Source organism: Hyaena hyaena, unplaced genomic scaffold (genome assembly GCF_003009895.1).
Source record: "Hyaena hyaena isolate Hyena2069 unplaced genomic scaffold, ASM300989v1 scaffold_508, whole genome shotgun sequence".
Lineage (NCBI taxonomy): Eukaryota > Metazoa > Chordata > Mammalia > Carnivora > Hyaenidae > Hyaena > Hyaena hyaena.
This window is the reverse complement of record NW_024081139.1, coordinates 1237293-1259866: the sequence shown is the minus strand read 5'-3', so window position 1 is coordinate 1259866 and position 22574 is coordinate 1237293. Positions and strand designations below refer to the sequence as shown.

General features: G+C 36.2%; 1 protein-coding gene across 1 annotated transcript in view; it reads right to left on the bottom strand.

The window, feature by feature from the left end:
• Window positions 1-22574, bottom strand: part of KCND2 (potassium voltage-gated channel subfamily D member 2) — a 487892-nt gene that overhangs the window by 56021 nt on the left and 409297 nt on the right. The gene's annotated exons all lie outside the window — the stretch shown is intronic.

Sequence of the window (22574 nt, the reverse complement as noted above, 5' to 3'; positions counted from 1 at the left end):
TTATATGTGGAATCTAAAAAACCTAAACTCTTAGACGCAGAGATCAGATTGGTGGCTGCAAGAATCAGGGTGTGTGGGGTGCGGATTTGGGTGAAGGTGTCAAAAGGCACAGACTTCCAGTTATAAGATAAATAAGTTCAGGGATATATTGTACAGAGTGGTGATTATATTATATCTTTGAAAGTTACTAAGAGAGATCTTACAAATTCTCATCACAAGGAAAACATTTTGTAACTATGTGAGAAGATGGATGTTAACTAAACTTACTGTGGTAATCATTTCACAGTATATACCTATATCTAATCATTATATTGTACACCTTAAATGTACACAAGGTCATATGTCAATGATATATCAAGAACTCTGGAAAAATATTTGTTCTTTTTATTACAAATAATAATTTTAAATGTAAGTATTCAAGAGTATTGTATTTTACCCTTTCCCAATTATTTCTACCTATAAATGAATATGTACTATCTTCACCATTTTTTATCACTTTGATATCATCCATTTTGAAAGATTTGGATTTCTAGACAACATATTTTAATTAAACAATCTTCACTGGAAAAGAATGTGCTAATTTAAATCTAGCCTGATTTCTCTCCTAGTTAAGAAGTAGCAGATAGTGTGGTAGACGACACTGTCACTCTCTCACAAAAGATGTGACATAAAGTGGGAAATCTCATTGTCTCATCAACAAAGAAAATAAAAAAAAACATTAAATTTAGCATGTTTTCTATTGTCAACTGTTCTTGTCTTTATAATTAGAGCGGAACATACTTTTTCTGCATATGCCTGCTGTTTCTTAAAATGAAAGTAAACCAATAAGGCAGAAAACTTCTAGGATATGTATGGTTTGAACTGATCTTTTTTTTTTCTGTTTTTATTGCTATAAAACAAAATTATGCCCTATCATGTGTTCAGCATCATGGCATTCAATAATAGGTTAAGAACTAAATCCCTGAGGAATTTGTAAACACTGTTGGGAAGCAAGAATCTAGTCATCAATCCAGTTTACAATAAATGCTAAAATGTGATGGGGAGATCAAAAGTGCTATAGAAACTATGGAAAGAAATCAGATTTAAATTAGGCCTTGAAGGTTAAGTAGGGCTTGAGAATGATGACAAGGATACTAAATGGTATTCTACCCTGGAGGAAAATCTTGAACAAAGGTAGAGAAACAATGGAACACAGGCCAACTGGTATCATTGCAAAAAGTTTGAGGAGCATTGGTAATCTAGATCATATATTAAAGCTATATTTTATAGAGATTTTCTTACTTGGAAGAGTAAGTCATGTGACTTCAGCATTGTGCAATGCTGAGGATTAACTATATGTCATCAATTAACCAGCACACGGCAAGGGCAAACATCTCAGGGCATTGTAGCCATCATAGTGGACAGCAATATCAACATGAAACAGAACTGCAGTGGTACATTTAACTCAGTTTAGATTTAATATTTTTTATAATTGGAGGCTGCACACATGATTAAAGAAAAATTATCCATAGTTCTACTGGAAGAGAGGGCAGTTGAATTTGAATTTGTCATTATTTGAAATAATTTATCATTGAGATAGCTATACTCCAACTTAAGAATGTATCTGGCCATTTCCAATAGAAGAAACAATTTCAAAGTCATAATTATTTACTTCTAGATTGTGCCTGACTTAATTAACCCCAAACACAAGACTGTGTAGCCCATATGAACATGACAATGCTTTGTAAAGATCACTTGTGAGTGACAGATGTACAACATGAAGGGCTGTTCCCTAAAATAACATGCTGGGATGGGCCTGCCCACCAATGTGTAGAGATGGGAAATGGAGATAAAGTTTTAAAAGTTTTGGGAAATGTAAACAATAATTGCATCAAGATGGAAGCACTAGCACAAATGCTCTCGGGAAAGGAGGCATCAACATGGGCTGCAAAGAACTGGTTCTGAGTCTACATCCTAGAAAATAGAAAAATATCTTTCTTCTATTTTAAAAAGGTTTATATTTTTCATTTCCTTTCTGGCCTCTCTCTACCATAATTGCTACCCCTATTGTCCCAGCATATGAGGAAGGAAAGGAACAGATACACTGGGATTCAGACTGGATGATGTTCTAGCTGCCATTTGCCAGTTGTATGACCTCAACCTCTCTGAGTGTCACTTTTTTTCTTCTGTAAAATAGGAATGATAATACTTAGTTTTTTGATGAGGAGTAACTGAAATAGCAAATATGAAATAGCTAACACAGAGCTAGACAGGACATAATTATATATTGGAAGCTATTTTACTTCCCTACTTCTTCCTTTCATCCCCATCTTCCATTATCTCTCCTTCTCCCCATTCCTCCTTTCTTTGCCTCCTTTTTCTCATTCTTTACTGATTATTTATTGAAAAATATTTTAACCACTTTTCATTTGCTAAATATTATGTTTGGCACTGAGGATAAGTTGGTGCCTTGAAGAGGGAAAAAATCCCTGCTCTCATAAGCTTACAATCTAATAAGAGAGACATAGTGACATAGTGAATGTAAAAAATTATAACTGTATAAAACAGAAGTATATGGGGCTCCTGGGTGGCTTAGTCGGTTAAGCGTCCGACTTTCGCTTAGGTCATGATCTCGCGGTTCGTGGGTTCTAGCCCCGCGTCGGCTCTGTGCTGACTGCCAGCTCAGAGCCTGGAGCCTGTTTCAGAGTCTGTGACTCCTTCTTCTCTCTGACCCTCTCCTGCTCACGCTGTCTCTCTCTCTCTCTCCTAGAAATAAATAAAACATTAAAAAAATTTAAAAAAAGAAAAAAACAGAAGTATATGATGCTATGAGAGTGAATAATTGTACTATTAATATCTTTTCCTTTTCCCTTTCTATAAGGGGAGAGTAGAACACAGAAAATTAATAGATTATATAAATGTATACGTGTTGATGGATTGATCTTGGAAATGTATGACTGTTGGTACTTCTGGATTTTGATATTCTGGACTCAGAAAGTTGAATAAGAGAGAGCATAACCTAAAATATTTCTTTTTCATGTTTGTCTTTTATGCTTCTTTTGCACTTTTTAGTTTTGGGTGAGTATTTGTTTTAGTGGACCTCCATAGGTTTACTCTTCCTTTGATTAAATGAATAGGAATTCTTTTGTTCCTTAGGGAGAAAAATGAACTTTGCGATTCAAAACAGTGGGTTGCCCCAAAACTCTATGTTCAGCCACGTTACAACCACTCAATAGAAAATAAAGCTTCTTTCCACATAGCAGTTTGATCATAATGAATAGAGCTGAGGCAGTGTCACAGTATGGAATGCCCTGTAGGGACTGAAGCCTCTCCCAAGCTGTGTGGCTTGGACAGAATAGGGAACTCAAAGTCCCCATCTACATAAGAACTCTTGCCATGAAGTGACAAAAGTTAGCAGTCACAAACAGAAAGATACTCTCTTATTGGATAATAATTCTCTTCTTGTTAATCCTAGAAGGAATAGGTTCTTTGCAGGGGGCCTTGGAGTCTGGGATAAAATTAACTTTTTATTAAAAGACTTTGCCTGGGAATTCTCCTTTCCTCTCTTGCCCTGCCTGCCAAAGCTGCAGAATTTGGGTCCTGTCAGTGTGTTTATGTCACATAAATATAATCTAATGTAACATTTCCTGTCATTATAGTAAGTGACTATTTTATGGACAAAACTAGAAGAGAAAAATAAAAGATAGCTACCAATGGTTTGTAATAGAGAATTTGGAGTTAAGTGATCCATGAAGTATCATAGTCAAGGACTGTCATTTCAGAAGTGCCAATCAGCCATGGCGATTGTTGCACTTGGAGATGGCCTTCATGTAATATACCACACCACATGCATGAGCATGCACGCACACACGCACATGCACATACATGCACACTGACACAGACACACACATTTGTTATGTCTCCTCCTACTACACATTACCAAATAAAGAAAAACTTTTGACTTCACTTCCTTCTCCAGCTACCTCCTCATTTCTCTCCTTTTCACAGCAATGTTCCTCAAAAGAATTGTCATCTTGATCACCTTTCGTTGTGTCTCTATGATGTTCCAATTGGACATTTCATCAAAACTGCCCCTTTGAAGGGCCTTGAAATTGCTACATCTGAAGGCCAGTTCCAGTGTTTATGTTACTTGACCCCCTTGAGACAACTGACAACAAGCTCCTCTTTTACATGTTTTCTTCACTTGGCTTTAGGATCCTGCCTTCACCTGGTTTTCCTCCTACCTAACTGGCCTCTGCTTCTTTGTCTTCAGGCTACATCATCCCCTTTGCCCTGGAGCCACCCAGCTCTCACTCCCTTGGTGATCTTATTCAGTGACTGGCTTTCTAATATTTATACTTGGGTCACACCCAGATATATATCTCCAGGCTAGATCTTTGCCTTGGATTTCAAATTCACATAGCCAACTTCCCATGGGTTATGCCCATTTAATGTCTAGCAAGCATCTCAGCATTAGCATGACCCAAACTCCACTCCTTTTTTTTTTTTTAATTTTTTTTTTTTATTTTTAGGAAAGAGAGAGAGAGAGCGTGAGCAGGGGAGGGTAAGAGAGAGAGGGAGATACAGACTCTGAAACAGGCTCCAGGCTCTGAGCTGGCAGTCAGCACAGAGCCCGATGCGGGGCTCGAACCCACGAACCGCGAGATCATGACCTAAGCGAAAGTCGGACGCTTAACCGACTAAGNGCGGGGCTCGAACCCACGAACCGCGAGATCATGACCTAAGCGAAAGTCGGACGCTTAACCGACTAAGCCACCCAGGCACCCCCCAAACTCCACTCCTAATCATCCCCCCCCCAGCTCTGTTGCTCTCTATCTCCCTGCAGTTTATTTAAGGGTAGCATCATTCTTCAAGTGTTCAGGTCAAAAACCCCTGAGCCATCGTAGACTTCTTTCTCTTATGTTCTCTGCCCAGTCCGTCAGAGAACCATGTCAGCTCAACATCTGAAATATACTATCTGTCCAATCTCTTCTCTACATTCCCTCTGCCAATAGCCTGGTTCCAGCTACAATCTTCTCTTCCTGGATTACTGTAATGACCTTTTGATTCATCTCCCTTCTTGTCTTTGTCTCTCACAGACCAGTTTAGTCTAGTAAGAGGTCCTAATAAAGCAGACGTTAGAAAATTTGTATAGTTGTTACTTCTTTGCTTAATATCCTGCACTGCCTTAATCTTACTGTGGATAAAACCATAGTCATTTAAATGGTCCACATGGTCATACACTATCTGAAACCCAGCTAATTTCCTCACCTCATTGCATACTAGTACCACTCTCAGACCTCCTTGGTGCCCCTCAGAGACCCCAGACATGTTCTTGTTTCTGTGCTTTTGTACGTGCCTGGAGTTCTCTTTCCCAAGAAATTTAGGACCTGTAGGTCTTCACTGAAATGTCATCTTCTCAGTGTGGATTTTCCTGATGTCACTACTTAAAATTTCAACATCCACACTTCTTTCCAACATTCTTCATATTTATTCCTGTTCTCTTTTTCTCTATAGCCTGCATCATCCTTTAACATACCTCATTATTTTACTTATTTATTTTGCTTAGATCTACCTATCCCACCCCTCCTTTTACTAAAATGTTAAGTTCCATGAAGGCAAAGGACTTTGTTTCTTTTATTCACTGCTGTATTCCCATTGCTTATAACAGTGCTTGACCCATACAAGTAGTCAACAAATATTTCTCAATTGGACAAATGAGACTGTCAGAAATAGGATTTATTATTTATGACTCTAAAATGCATTATCACCATGTTTAATGTATTTGTACTTTCCTATTCCTATCTACTTCTCATGCACTGTTCCAATGACTGCACCCTCCCTGGCTGGATGGGTAGGCAAAAGTGATGGTGTGGATGATGCAAACAGGATTACATCACTGTATGGGGTAGTATATCTGGTGTGTCTGTGAAAGCATATGGTTCTCCCTACTACCCTGAGGCCACCCTTTCAATGAAACCTGAAAACAACTAAATGTTGTGTGTCACAAATTTGAAAAGATACATGCATCCTCATGATTATTGGATCATAATAATCCTTATGATTATTATTTACAATAGCCAAGATATGAAAGTAACTTGTGTCCATCAATAGATGAATGATAAGGAAAATGTGGTGTGTGTGTGTGTATAATTGAACATATATGTAACAGAATATTATACAGCTTTAAAAAAAGAGGAGATCATGTCATTTGAGACAACATAGATGGACCTAGAGGGTATTACACTAAGTGAAATAAGTCACATTGAGAAACACAAATACCATCTGATTTCACTTATATGTGGAGTCAAAAAAGAACATGAATAAACAAACAAAAAGCAGAATCAGACATACATACAGAGAACAAACTCATGGTTGCCAGAGGGGAACGAGGTGAGGAGATGGGCAAAATGGGTGAAGGGGAGGAGATACAAGCTTTTAGTTATGGAGTGAATAAATTATGGCAGTAAAAGGAACAGTATAAGGAATACAGTCAATGATACCATGATAGTGATGTAATGGGATAGGTGGTAGCCATATTGTGGTGAACATAACATATAGGTATAAATTTGTCAAATCACTAAGCGGTATATGTGAAACTAATGTGACATTGTATGCCAACTATACTCAAATATAAACAAACAAATAAATGTTGGGTGTCAAGATCTCTCGAAGTTATTTGTGGATTTTTTTCCATTACAAGAAGTACTACATGCAAAGGTAATAGAACTATCTTTACGTGTACGCATACTTTATTTTTATTATTTTTTAAGTTTTATTCATTTTTTTTGAAAGAGAGAGAGAGAGTGCAAGTAGGGGATGGGTAGAGAGAGAGGGAGGCACAGAATCCAAAGCAGGCTCCAGGCTCTGAGGTGTCAGCACAGAGCCCAACGTGGGGCTCAAACCCACGAACCATGAGATCATGAACTGAGCTGAAGTCAGATGCTACCTGTTGAGCCATCCAGGCGCCCCTGTGTTTTTTTATTTAAAAAAGAATTAATCTTTCAAAGTCACTCTAAAGAAGGTACATGCCTTATACCTGCATAATATATTAGCTCTTCATGGGCAAGTTCCAAGACACATATTTGTTTATTGAATATCTATCACTGACATCATATTTCCATTTTTTACTGAAAACTTTTCATTATCATTGCAAAAAGAAACATTTTCTAATGCCAGAATCCCATAGAAAGATTTGTGCTGTAGTTTACAAGGTGCCAAGAGAAGATGAGGTAGTATCCAGTAGTACTGTTGATTTGATTAGAGCTACACACTCCATGGCAGATGGTAAAAAGGGTTTAAGAGGTGGGTACTCGTAAATACCCTCTCAGCCCTTCCGCTCCCCTACACTGCTACAGAGGGCCAGTAATCCTGCTGCTAGCCAGAGATTGCTCTGGGTTTACATAATGGAGAATATTCCCAAGATACAAAGTTTTTAGTCTCCTACCCTCCTTTTATTTATTTGTCTCTAGGAGAAAAAAAATAGAATTGCAAAATGAAGTCAACCTACACAAACTCCATGCTACAAAGAAGACATTATTGTAATTTTCAAGTGTATTATCCAAGTAGTTTTTGAAAGAAGCTTAGTGATGATTTATGACCAAGTTTTTATATAAATCATAATTACTTAACCAGAATATTGATCCAAAAATAAAATGAGGGACAATGTGCATCATAAATTTTATGATTTGGGATTTATTATATACATATTTCAAGTAAATATTAGGTCCAGATGATACAGATGGTGACTTTAACTCACTCTTTTTTTTTTTTTTCAAACTCCATCTTTATAAACAAAAATACAGCCAACTATGAAATCAGATTACTGTGGTGGAAACATTTCAGTTCAAAGACAAAATTAAACACCTATTTCAATGTGTGTATCCAAAGCATAAACACTTAAAAAAATTATTTGCAGTATTATTGACTGTGATTCAAAATTGGCGACAAGAAAAAAAAAGCAAAGAACGCCAATGTTCCTGGTATTCTGTATGGTGCTTGTTCTGTGTTTTAATTTTGTGTTTTGCGTTTTTCTTGTCCAGAAAGTGAAAATGCAGTGTGATATTGCAAGTGAATATCTGAGTTAGGTCCACTACTGTGCATTTTTCAACCCATAGTCCTATTTCTCATAAGATAAGATGCAACATAGTGGCACTATGTGTGTATTATAAGTGTGATAAGGTTCTCTAAAGCATCTTGATGATGAAACAGAGGGGGCACCAGTTGGAAGACAGGATTGATTACGTGGAGTCTGCTTTTGGATACATTATTGAGTTATCCCATCTGCAAAAAAAAAAATAACAAACTTTGTTTCCCCTTCATAGTCAGAAGCTAAGTATTGGCATACAGGAGGTAAGACTTCCCTTCCTTGTGTTCAGTCCTATAAAAAAAAAAAAAAAAAAGATCTTTTTTGAGAGTAGTAAGCCTGGGAAATAGAGACAAAAGTATTTTCAGAGCAGTGCAGGTAGCTTTATTTTTAAAACCATAACAGGCCTGAGTCTTAGTCTTAATTTTTTTTCTTCAAGGATTATGTTGAATCAAGATGGAGTCTTGAAACAAAAAAAATGGGATTGAAAAACATGGTTTTCAGAAGCTCAAAGATGAGGATAATGAATTATTCACTGCTATGTGTAGCATCTTCAGGATCTAGGAAGACCATCTATAGAGCAAGGCTGGGCAAATTGCAGCCCATGGGCACATTTGGTCTGCCTCATGTTCTTGCATGGCTTGGAAGCTAAGAATAACTGTTAAGTTTTTTTTTTTTTTAATATTTTTATTTATTTCTAGGAGAGAGAGAGAGAGAGAGACAGCGTGAGCAGGGGAGGGTCAGAGAGGGCGGGTCACATTCTGAAACAGGCTCCAGGCTCTGAGCTGGCAGTCAGCACAGAGCCCGACGTGGGGCTTGAACCCACGAACCGTGAGATCATGACCTAAGCGAAAGTTGGACGGTTAACCGACTAAGCCACCCAGGCGCCCCTAACTGTTAAGTTTTTAAATGGCTGAAAAAATCAAAAGGTATTTTATGACACATAAAAATGGTATGAGATTCAAATTTCAGTACCTATAAAGAAAGTTTTACTGGAACTTACACATGTTCGTTTGTTTGTCTATTTTCTGTGATTGCTTTCACATTACAACAGCAGAGCTGAATAGTTTTGACAGAGTGCATGGCCTGCAAAGTGGAAAACATTTACTATCTGCTGCTTTACAGAAAAAGGCTTGTAGACTCCTGGTACCACTTATACAACTCTTCCCTAAACTGACATGTAGATCATTTGCAATTTTTTATGTTAGATATAAAGTTAGGGATAACTATATCTGTTACATAGTATAGCTCTAGTTTTTGCCTCCCTAACTGTAAAGAAAGCCACATTCATCCATGTACTTGATTGAATATGAGACTCAGGAATGTGTTCTCCAGATTACAGTAGGGATTCAGACCCATAGTCCAGACTAGATGCTGAATGTGTTCCATACTTGCAATATTGTCTTGTCTACCCTTATTTTACTATTAACACTACAATGAAATAGCTGAACCTCACCAACAAAAGAGATACTTTTGAAAGAAATGAACTTTTTAAAAGGTGGAATGTTTTAAAAGGCAAATTGCAATCCCTATTTCACTAACTGTTAAGGATTATGTATTTATGAGCCCTTAATCTCATAAAAAATCTTGATTAGAATATGGCTAACTGTGGGGCGCCTGGGTGGCTTAGTCGGTTAAGCGTCCGACTTTCGCTTAGGTCATGATCTCGCGGTTTGTGGGTTCGAGCCCCTCGTCGGGCTCTGTGCTGACTGCCAGCTCAGAGCCTGAAGCCTGTTTCAGTCTGTATCTCCCTCTCTCTCTGACCCTCCCCTGTTCAGGCTGTCTCTCTCTCTCTCTCTCCTAGAAATAAATAAAAATATTAAAAAAAAAAAGAATATGGCTAACTGTGATTTACTGTTTAATTTTAATTTAGAATCAAGATATTCCTAAATGGGGCCCCAAAAATGCAAGCATGCTTGATGTAAAGATCCTCCATATATCCCTCAGGGACTAATGTCCTGACATCTTCTAGAGTTTTCTAATGGCTTTCTGTTTAATGTACAGAAAAGCATGTGGAGAGAAGGGGAATGAGTAATCTTTTCAGTCTCTTGAATATGCTCCCTGAGATCTAGGAATTCTTGCTTCTTTTCCCTATAAAAGATTCAGAGGAGAAGCAGAAACAGATTCTAGTAAAACAACTCCTGATCACGAGGGGAGTGGGGGGAAGGAAGAGGTTTTCATCTCATCAGAATAGTATCAGTTTCTACTTTGTCTTAGAGACATTTCTTTAAAAACTGGCTTGACCAGAATGTTCCTTTAAAATTGCTTTTTCAAAGAGCTTTCTCTCTTATGTAGAACAAAACCTATCTTATCAGGATTCAAATAAAGCTTTGGCATAGAAATTTAACTGCTTTCGTGACAGCAGATACGGAATTGACACTGAAATGCTGAATGGAAACTAGATTCTGCAGTGACAAACGGCTCATAGAACAGGTGTTGGCTATGCTTGAATTTGGATATTTCTGTCTTCAGCTGTGTGATCATGCATTTATCTCAGAGTTCCAAATTCTGCCAACCGACACTGTGGCATCTGATATCATCATAATCAACTTCCTAGTAACTGTGTTCCTCACACATTGTCAGATGGTTGTCCCTATACAGGTATTCTGATGGGAAAGAAGTATTTGTGAGAACCTAGGTAGATTCCTGGGCCGTGGCAGGTCTAACAACTCTGTAGAATCCTTGGAGTTTATATGACCTTGGTGCTTAGATAACTACCAAATCTATAGGGGGCATGGAATCCCCTTTCTCATACTCTTGGTGGAGACATACACAGACACTCTTTCTTTATGCATTCATCGATGTTGCTACCTCTGGGCCTTGCTGTAAACTTCTTCTGAATTACAAGTGCTTCTTGTAATTTTTTTTATTATTAATCTTTGACTCCTTGGAAATGACTTCTACTTACATGGAGTTGCTTAAGCCATGAGGCCTGAGGCACTGAAATGCAGTGTGCTAACTTGAACTTCATGAAATGTATTTTAGCAAAGATGAACTTGCTATATTTGAAGGCCCTAGGTGTAAGGCTACTCCATGCTAGCATGCACGCAGAGTTCAATCCTTTGTACAAAATTAGGCCTTGTCTTGGGAGAGGATTTCTAGTTAATCAGCAGCATCCCTTTTGCTTTTAGGTGATGATGAAGTACTCCATTTCCTTATTACAACTATTTTACTACATAAAGGCTCTATTTGGAGATGGCCCCTATTATCCCAATGGCTCATGTAAGATGCCAGAAAAAACATTAAAAAGAGAGAGAGAGAGAGAGAGAGAGCAAGATGATTTTAGACAAGCTTCAATGGAATCATCTGTGTTTACTACACCATGCCCACCATTAATCTATCTGTATTTAAGCTCTCAGACCTCAAGTCTGCTGAGTCTTTGAAGCGCTATTTCCACTTCTGATTTATTTTTTTTTCTTAAATAAAAATGAAAGGAATTTAACCTTTTGATTATTCAGAATCCTCATTCTCTATTTTACTTAAGTTTCTGAACTGGAAGTTGCTTTGTCATAACTATGCCAATCTGATCTGATCATTGGTTCTAGTACTGTTTTCATTCTCCTCAATTTTCTTACTTTTTCCTGAGCATGAAATGTCCTAATTGCGTTACAGTTACACATATTCAAATTGTACATATATTAAATGCTAGTATAATACTATTTTAATAATGTTTCCTTTTGCTAAGTATCTTAGAGAAAAGAACTTTCACATTTGTTTTGGGTGTTTGCTTCTTGCATTGACTATAAAAATGTGACCAATATCTTTCCAATTAGTTCTTTTGATATTATCCCTTTTCACAGAGGATAAAGCATTTCTGAGTGCTACTGACAACTTCCAACACTGTACCCTACAGAGTCTCCAGGACACTCATTATTAGTGTGTCCTCATTCTGACTTGTTTAAGAAATATCAACCAGTATGTCACTATGGATTAAAGTTCCTCCTCCATCTCTACTCAGAGTGTCACCATCAGAGAAAGCAAATCCACAACTGTAGGGCTTCTTCAGTTATTCATCAAACATGCACTGAAGGACAGGCACTATGCTTGGTGTTTGGTATAGAAGTTGACTCAGATGGCTAGGAGGAGGCAATAACTAACTCTGGATGGCTTCTCTATTATCAGGATTGGTAAAAACTCAGGAATTAATCATATTGTTTAGGTGAAAAACTGCACTCATATTCAATTTTTGGGGTAGTTATTGGTGCTTTCTTTTTCCACAGTCATACTCCTTTCTTCTTTCCTAAAAGAAGTCCAATTTTGCTCAGGCATGGGCTAGTGTTTTCGTCTGAAAAAAATAGGATCCACCCAGTGTTTTGTGAGATAAACCAATATGTTGTCCAAGTCCATCACGGTGATCCCATTTGTTTTTGCCAGTGATTGGTTTGATAATGACCGAACATATTAAGCAGTTTTTGCCAACAGGCTAGTTGGGTAGTCTAGTCTGCACGCAATCCCTGATATGAGGGAAAGCTGACACTTTTTTATTTATTTGGAAGTTGTTCTATGAAGATATGATACTTACAGCTGGTGTAGTCATCCTAAAGTCCTAAGTGGGGATATTATCAACACATCAAATGAAGATAGAGCAGAAAAATGAAGCAAACGTTATTAAGCTACTGAATCAACCATGAAACTGCCTAGGCCCAGAGTTCTTGTTAAGAGAGACAATAAATGACTATTTCTTAAAGTACTTTTAGCTGAGCATTGTGTTACATATACCTAAGGAATCTTAACTGATATATGTTACTACCATGTTTTGCATTCAAATAATCCTAAGTCATTGCTTCCTTTCTGAAGCCTTCTCTCAGTGTTAGCTGTATAATACTGTTATAATAGAGAGAGTGCTATGTCTTTCAATGATAATTAAGAAGGCTAATCAATTGGACCAATTTTATACTATTAGTGGAGAGCTGGGGTAATTTTTGGCTGGTTCCATGGAGCCTTTGTGCTTTTTGGATATATTGGTGTCTAATGGAAAGAACAGCATACCATATTCTATTTTACATTCTATTTTAATTCACAGTCCCAGATTTTAATTTATTCTAGATTTTATCAATTAGGAAAATTGATCATTACTGAATATGTATTGAACAGATTGCTGATTTTAATTTTAAATGTTCCAATAATATAATTAATTGTGTGCATCAACAGATATATTATTGCTCTAATATTTGTTAATATTATCTTTTATTCCTCCACATATCTTTGAGGGAAATAACTGATATAATGAAAACAACCTTCACTTAGAGAAAACATAGAGAAATTTTGTGGAATTATGTTTATGTTCCTTAATTTGGAAAAAGGAAAAACAGGAAAGGTTACTATTGCATTGATGAAATAAATTACTTGAAATTATGATAACTTATGTTCTTGCAGAGTTTGAGATTGTGTTTTTTAAAATGAGACAATAAGCTACAATTAAAGTTAATTTATATTCATTACATTATGTTGAATTTTATCATTTGCTTTTAAGCAGTGTTTTTTCTATTGCACTATTATCTACTTAAAATTTAACTGTGCCTTTTTGGGAGTTTCATTTAATTATCTCTAAGTCAGTATTAGCTGCTTAGTTAGCCTAATTATGTTATTATGTGATAAATAAAATGCTTGTATATGGACATTCGGCAAAGGATATTTCCACGTATGTTATTAAAAATAACTCTCAATCTCTGATTAAAAAAACAGCATTCTCATACTGTTTTTTTTCTTAGAATTTTGCTGACAAGTAGGCTTCTTGATATTCAACAATGAAAATATTAATAATTATGACCAAAAGATAGAGGGAAATTATGAAGCCCAAAATTCATTTATGTAGCCACTCTAGTTTGATGAAAACTAAATAGAAAGAAGGTTAGTATCTTTCTATTAAAATCATAATGCTTACTCCTTCATTTTATAGAGATGGATATAGAAATTATTTGTTACTGATGCATTTTAAATATTTCTAACAGAAATGTCACCAGATGTCAGCACAGTTGAAGAATGATGCTTGCAGAATGAACGTGTTTGGTTAGAATATGTTCCACTTCTTTTTTCCTTCATCTTCCCCATTCCTCTCACTACCAAAACCTTCCTCACTGACGATCATAGAATCTGGAAGCATTATAGCTGGAAGGGATTTTACAAGCCATGTACACCACCTCTATACCCCCCATACCTCTATCCAGGGAGGAGGAAACTGAGCGAAATAAATCCAAGGTTCCTTAAATATTTGGTAGGAGAAGAGGTACTGAACTCCTAACTTCAGTCTAGTTCTCTGAAATAAATATTCTTGGGCAGTCTCAACTCTTTAGGGGCCACATATTCCATCCAAATATCAGTCTGAAATGTCTTCTTTGGATAACTGCTTGTTTATATAGCTTGAGATGCACTACATATGAATAAGTTGTTCAAAACAACTCAGTGCTTGGATATGAACTATAGGATTTCATGTTAAAGCACTAATTAGCATGGTATTACCAACAGTCCAATAGCTACACCAACATGTAGTACCACGTAAGCCTGTCAGCTAGGGCCCTCAGGACCACTGGAGACCTGCTGCTTTTGATCTAGTGTGGGGTGTTTACTAACTCTATCGGATGACTTGTCAGTGCCTAAATCTATCTTATCTAAAATTAAAGTCATTACTATTTCTTACAACTTTATTTCTTCATTTCTTTATTCAACAAATATTTACTGAGTACTTCTTTGTGTTAGGTAGTGCTCTAAAATAAAAGGTTTTCATAGCACTGAATAAAATTGACAAATTCCCTTTACCTTCTCCCATGGAGCTTACATAGTATTAGACTGGACAGAAAATAAATCAATATTTGATATAATAAAAGGTAGCAATATAAACTTTGCCAATGAAGCAATGTGAGTGGTCAGACAGGTGGTGGGCTAGGGAAAAATATGCACTGTGTGGCCAGAGATCGCCTCTCTGATATGACAGTGAATTGAAGATCCTACGCATGTGGCAATTGGCATGCGTTATTTTGCCTTGTAATTTATTTTTTATCCCTTCAGTAAGTATTATTATGTGCCCTTTTGTTGTGAGACGTGTTGCCTAGTATCATGCCTGGCTGAAACAGTCACAGGTTGTTGAACTCACAAGCATCACAGTTTAGAATCAGAGATATCACATGTGTACATAGGAATAGCTAAAACAAGGCAGATAATGGTAAATGTAGAAGATAAATATCAGTAAAGTGCCGGGGAGTTCAGAAGATAGAAAGAAAATGAAGAGAGGTGCTTATTTTATTAATATTGTCTTCCCAACCACGTATTAAGGAGGTGGGCATGATACATTTTTCTTCCTTTTACCTCAACTTCCTAGCACAGTACCTTCCCTGTTTGTGCCTTGTTTGGACTATAGAAATTTGTTGCAGATGAGGACTATTGTGTTAGTGGCAGCTCTCATTTAAATTGTCCTATAGGAAGCAAATATTCACATGTAAATGAATCATGTCTAAAACGAAAGGCAGCTTTTTCTTTTAATTCTCTTATCTGAGTCTACCCAAATTTAAACCATCTCCTGTCTTCTTCCTCTGTCTTAATCTATCAGTAGGCGCAGTGTGAAGAGAGGACTCTGTGTCCTGTCAATCTATGCAGGTATTAGGGACCCATGTGCAACATATGTATAAGCGAGCAACTGAATAAACGAAAAGACTTTCTGGGAATTGAGTTTGGCATTATTCAAATGACTTATAAAATGGACTTTTCATGACTGAAGGGAGCAGAGAAATGGGGAAAATTTTAAGTCTAAAAAGAAGCTTTTAAAGGGAATATACAACTTGGACTCCATGATTGTTTTTATTGGATCAATAGGACATCCACTTCTAGTGCTTGATTAGGTCGCCATTTTTTAAGCAAGTAGAATAATAATAATAATTAAAAGAACTTAAATAAGTCTATGCATAAAATATGCTGTCTATGCATTTAAAGACAGCAGGACTCTCTCTTTTGTGATCTCTCAAATCCCAAGTGTCTCGTTTTAAGAAGAATCATTTCAGTTCCTCTTTCAGTCAAAAAATTAAACCGTTTTAATTTTCTGAGGGAAGAAGCCCCTAAAGCCACATAGACGTTTTTAATCCTGCCCTAATATAAGCTGAATTCTCCAAAATGCCTGCCTCTGAGGTAAACAGAATCCATTAAAAAGTGGTTATTAAGCCCTGTGAACAGAAAACAATATTAGAAGCCTAAAAATGATAGCTTTGGGGCAATGAAGCTCATTGGAAGCAGAGTGCAAAAGCAAGAACAGGAAAGGGAGAGGGATTCTTCAGTATAAAAAAAGATTATGATGAAAAATATAACTAATTTGCATTTTCATTGTTTCTTTCAATAAAAATCTCAAGAAACTTTACAGGACAAGTAGGGTGATAAAATGAAGCCTCGGGGTAAGTTACCAGATGGAATAATATATACAGGAGGGAAATATATACAAATATGGAAACTTCACTGCTTATGTAAGCGACGTTAACTGCCTAAGCATGTTTTCTGCACTTATTTTCTACCACATTTAGTGCTTTTGAAGAGCTTACTGTTTAACAACAATATACATATTTTAGAAAGAACTGTTACCTTAGAAGTGTACCTCAAAAGTCAAGTACAATTGAGTCATGTTTCAGAAGTTTTTATGTTGTGAACCAAAACTTAGGCACACACCAAAAGCTGGACTTTTGTATCACGGTATGTCCTTGTTGAGAGAAAATATAAATATATATAAAATAAGTATGAGAATATGATATTTATGTATTATACAAACACATGTACGTATGTGTGTGCATCTTAAGAGTTCTAGGAAATAAAAAATATATATGTATCTTTTGTGGTACTAAGTCCTATGCAATTGAGTGCAACACAGAACTGGAAATTCACAATTCTTATTTAGCTTCTGCTATAAATGTAGGTGATGTTCTTGCTAAGGTGAGATTCCCCTAACTGTCTTAGAGTTAATATTCAAAAATCATAATGAACTTTAAATGTAACCCATGTTAACACAGTGCATGTGTTCTGTTCAGATAAGGCTTATTTTCAATAAATGGCATGAAGGATCAGCCTCAGTCTCAATTCATTAAAGCCCTCTATTGCACTGACAATTCAACAAAAATGGCTCATAAATTAATGATTATATTTCCAATAAAATATATAGATGGAAAACAGATTATGCTATATGGACTTCTGATTAGTTTCATGAACCCTAAAATAACACTTGCTATATATATTATTACTGACCTAGAAATAAGCTTTAATCTCCTTTTAAAACATAAGCCCACCTTAGTCAACTTAGGAATTAAAGAACTCATTCACATTGCAATCATTTTCTATTGAAACTAGTCTTTGGAGTATCTTAGCATTTTTAAAGCAAAAATGAAAGTACTAACATCACATCTAACAAGTGGAGATGATGTTCCAAAGACTAAGGAACCTCACCAAATTTATGCTCTTAATGTCTCTGGAAGTAAGTGTTCCAACATTCTTCTGTCTTCTGGATATTAAAATTTCTGTTACATTTAGATCAGCATTGGATTTTGTATACATACTTGGTGTTCTCACCACCAATTATAGATGGTGATGGAAGTTCAACTCAATAGCAGACCCACCTCTGTCCTTAACTATTTCACAAAGATTAGCTGAATAGGGAGTTGGGGGGACTGGCAAATGGTCTCTCTCTCACCTTATTTTCATCAGTCTTTCCTAGATCTTATGAGTTTCTTGGCTTATTGGTTGACTCCTCCCTAGAACTAATTCATTACAAGGTGACTGACTCCTCACAGGCACTCTGATGTCAGTCATGTAAATGTTGTATATTCCCATTTACTCGCAGGTATCTTTTTGGTAACTCTGTCTCTATTGCCACCAATTCTTAAAAAAGAAAGTTCTATCAGGCCCATTACCTATAATTTCTGTTTTAATCAGTTCCAAGGACTTTGTTATAGTCATCCTCTGATCTAAAACTTGACAGTCTGATTGCTGCCAGGGTCTCTAAGATACTAATAACAGTTTTCAACTTACTGTGATCATGCACTTGCTTGATTTTTTCCATAGTGACTACCCACTGACTCAACTTCACTAGTTATGATTTTATGATCTCAGGTTTCTGTCTTTCAACAACAGAGTAAATTTGATTATTTCATATAAGTTTTTTTTAAAAAGTATACTATGCTTAATTCTTATGTAGACTGTGGTCACCCAGATTTCTTTTCTCCTTTCTATCCTGAATCAGCAAATGATTGGATTTGTAAGCATTTTAGTCATTGTGTTTTGAAGCAGCCAGAGACACAAGGGGAAGAAATATTGTAAGAAAACTGGAAAATAAGCCTGGTTACCATGGCAAATATATGTACAGTATTTCTGAAGAGACCTGTAAATAAATCATTGATCAGGATTTTTGCTCACTTCTTAACTCATCTTTGTTATCTTGAAGTATATCTATCTTCAAATGAATCAGATTATAGTATTCAATACATTATTGAAGAACTATGAGTTTGTAACCAATATAGAATCCCTGATTTCTAAAATGCATGAATGTAGTGTTATGCCAGAGACAGAAAATACTCCAGGTAATGCTACAACCTAGAACCATTAACAACCCATACAACTTAAAGTCATCTAGAAACTAAAGTTAGAGCAGTTAAATTCAATGATGCAGAGCTTAGCACAGTAGGACTACACGATGCCTACTCTGCGATTCAGCAAAGTGAAATATATTCAAAATGCATTTTCAGTTAATGATAAAATTCTGTTTAACTGCAAAAAAGGAAGGGAAGTATGTTTTAAAAGTCAACACACACACACACACACACACACACACACAACACTGTAGAAAATCCTTTCAGCATTGGCAGTTGAAATCTATCTAGCCAAAACAATTCAATACAACAACCATTTATTGAGCATCCCTAAGAGCTAGTGTTTTGGTGCTGGGAATAAAAAAATGAGTCAGTGGATTCTGCACTCAGATAATTTACAAACTAGCCAAGGGGTCAACAGCCATATAGCTCATTATTATACTATGATAAGTGAGATCACTGAGGAATAAGCAAAGTGTTAAGGGAGCACAATAACATTTGGGGTCATTCTCATTCCTGACATCTACGTTCTAGCTGAATGCATATAGGCTGAAGATGGAAATAGGTATGTGGCAGATGGGTAGTCTCTCTACGATTCATTCTTATACATATTCCAGAAACTCAGACATATGCTGCACATAAGCATACATTCACCATAGAAAAACGGGGAAGCTCAATAAAGAATCATAAAGTTAAAAACCCACGGAGTTACTAAACTTCAGTAGTGTGAACAGAGTTCAACAATTTGTATTGATTCTAAATAACTAGATAAATAAGTTGTCATTTGATGAAAGATGTATAGGAAAAGACTGGTAAAGAAAGTCATATTTCAAAAAAAAAGGTGAAGATAAAAGTTTTTTTTAAACTTCTTTGTTTGTTTTGTTGTTTTTTTAAATTATAGTTTATTGTCAAGTTGGTTTCCCTATAACAGCCAGTGCTCATCCCAGGTGCCCTCCTCCATGCCTATCACTCATTCGTTGCTGTTTTTCTTTAATCAAGGCTGGGATAGGATGAAGTTTTAGCAAATGGTCATCATAAAAATTCTGTAAAAATCAAGAAATTACTTTATAAAGCAATGTACACTGAGGGCATATTTATTTTGAAATCAATTTTGTTTTAAAGGCATACTTTCCTATTTAATGTTTTTGAGAAAAGAACACTCACCCCATATATATACTCTGGGTGAAATACAAGTAAAATGCAGTAATATTAATTTGAGGGCCTTGGGCCTTGTGGGCACATGTGGTTGACCATGAAGCCAAAAGGTTTATGAAACTGTAGAGCTGGGAAGACATACCAATAAATTACTTTTAGAATGTGGTTATAATTTTTTTAATAGGAGAAGGGAAATTTAATAACTGAAGGGATTAGGGTATTTATCTGAAAATATTTATCTACAAAAATTCTCAGACACATAGAATATAAACAGGTCTACTAATGGCTTTCCCTCAGGAAATTCTAGATACAATTTAACATGTCTAAACCTACACTCATATTTTCATTCCTCAATTTATTCTTCCATCAATTTACATTTATTGAACTCATATGAGACCCTCTGGATGCAAAGACAAGGCTTTTCAAAGACGTTAAATCTAGTGCTTTAGATCCATAGTTAAAACATCTATTAATGAACTAATGTATATAAAATGCTGTTGGAATTCATTAGAGGGGCAAATAGATTAGGCTGGCCCGCAGTAGGCCATTTAAGTAAGTCGTTTTACAAGGGCCATTTGTGTTGACTTTTGAAGAAAAAAAATAAGAATTGGGTAGGTGAAGAAGGGACAATGATGTGGAAGAAGGAGCAGTTAACATGCAAACACTCCATGTTGTTCAGAAAGCCTGGAGTGCAGACAGGGGAATGCCGATGACATTGGATGTGTCCCTAGGTCATGGAAGGCATTTTACACCATAATGAGAACTTGGATTTTATCTTGTAGGCTATGTGGAAGCACTAGAAGATTTATAGCAAGGACGTGATATAATAAGATTTGCATTTTGGTGAACTCATTCTGGCTGCAGTGCAAAAGATTGGTTAGAGCAGGGTGAGACAAGACAGGGGACCAGTTAAGAGTCTGATGAAGCATTTAAGAGAGAAATAATGACATGGATAAGGAGGATGGGCTTGACATATGTAGCATTAACATGATCTGGTAACCAAACAGGAATGGTGGCTGAAGAAACTGAATGTACCAATGAAGACTTCCAGATTTCTGGTTCAGCAACTGGTTACAAGTAGATGCCTACCATCAGTGTGGGACTAAAAGAAGAGAAGCAGATTTTGAGAGAGATAAAGTCAATTTAATTTTAAACATGTTAGGTTTGGGGAAGTTATGAAGCATACAGTTTGCGATAACTAGAATGCTGTTATATTTATGGATCTGGAGCTGAAGAGAAGAATCCTGTACTAGTTTGCTAGGGTTATCATAACAGAATGCCACAGAGTGGATAATTTAAACAACACAAATGTATTTCTCATAGTTTTGGAGGCTAGAAGTTCAAGATCAAGGGGTTGACAGATTTGGTTTCTTCTGAGGCCAGTTCAGCCCATAACAGATCTGATCTACAGATAGATTTCAGACTCACTGACTATTGTTGCTAATTTAAGAAGCATAACAATAGATGGATCACCCAGGGAGAATGTAAAAATTATATTTGGCTCTCAGGCTTGACCTGGAAGATGAAGTCCAGGGAACTCTATATATAGACCATGAAAAATGATACAATAGTCCAGATGTAAGAGCAAATTGGATAATTTTTACATCAAAATGCAATATTATCTATAACTTTCAAAGCTCCAGAGGCCTATAGCCCTATAGCAACCCTTATATACTATTAACCTATCTTCATTCTTATAGGCAGTAGTCATCTTTTGAAACAAATTTCTTTGAGAGTGTATGTGAACTTTTCTCTTCACCTTTCATTATTGTTGCTGTTATTACACATGTTAGTGTATATGAGACTGGTTACTGTGGAAAAAAAGATGATTCAAAGGAGATTTAGTATGAGATAAGATCTGAAAGGTTTCCCTTAGCTTCTTATCAGTGCTGTAGACTTCCTAACTCATGGAAGCCACCGGTGAAAAGACTTTGCTTCTGGCAGTTGCCATTTCTACATTCTACAGTTAGAGATGCTCAGGGTTTAGGCAATCATGGAAGTTTTTCTTGTCCTTTTCAAGTTGGAGAGAGCAATCCTGGACAGTCTTCCAGTGGGGTGTCTTGTATCTCTTTACCTGTGGAGAGCCTAGTAACCAAGATATATAGTCAAATAGCTTTTGTTTTCCTTTAGCTGGAATTCCAAGTCAGCAAACTGTAGAAAGTGTTTCACCATATCCGTTATTTTCTCTTCTAGTTCTCTGAATTTATCTAAATTCCACTGGTGATGACATTCTAGCCGATTAAGAAGAAATCACAGAGTTACATCAGAAACCAAATAAATGTAAGCTCTATATTCCTGTTTGTATGACACTTTGGGTGACCTTGGAGAAGGACATGGTTGAAACTCAAGAGATGTGTTTGCCCCCTATATAGAATTCTACTCTTGAGTAATTCATTGCTATTTGGACCTAAGTTTTACACATGGTAGATAATGAGGCTAGACCGTCATTATTTTTTTCTTCATGGAAATAAAGGAAGCTGGGTAACTCTGTTTATTAAAACCTATTTACTTGGTTCTGCTAAGATCCATTTTGACTGTCTTAATATTTTACAATTATTATGGCTTCCCTAAAAGGAAAGAAATTTACCAATCCATTTATGCACTGAATTAGGAAGAATGGACTGTTAAAGTTCCCTGAGAACAGCTGTTTAGAAACAAGATCATCATAAAATACTTTTAGAAGCAACCAATCAAATTTGCAACTGGGCCTGGACAACAAAGAAAAATGCCAATGTAGTGAAAGATAAAAATGAAATGATTTGGTACCTCTATCATCATAAATATCAATGAGCACTGTAATTTTA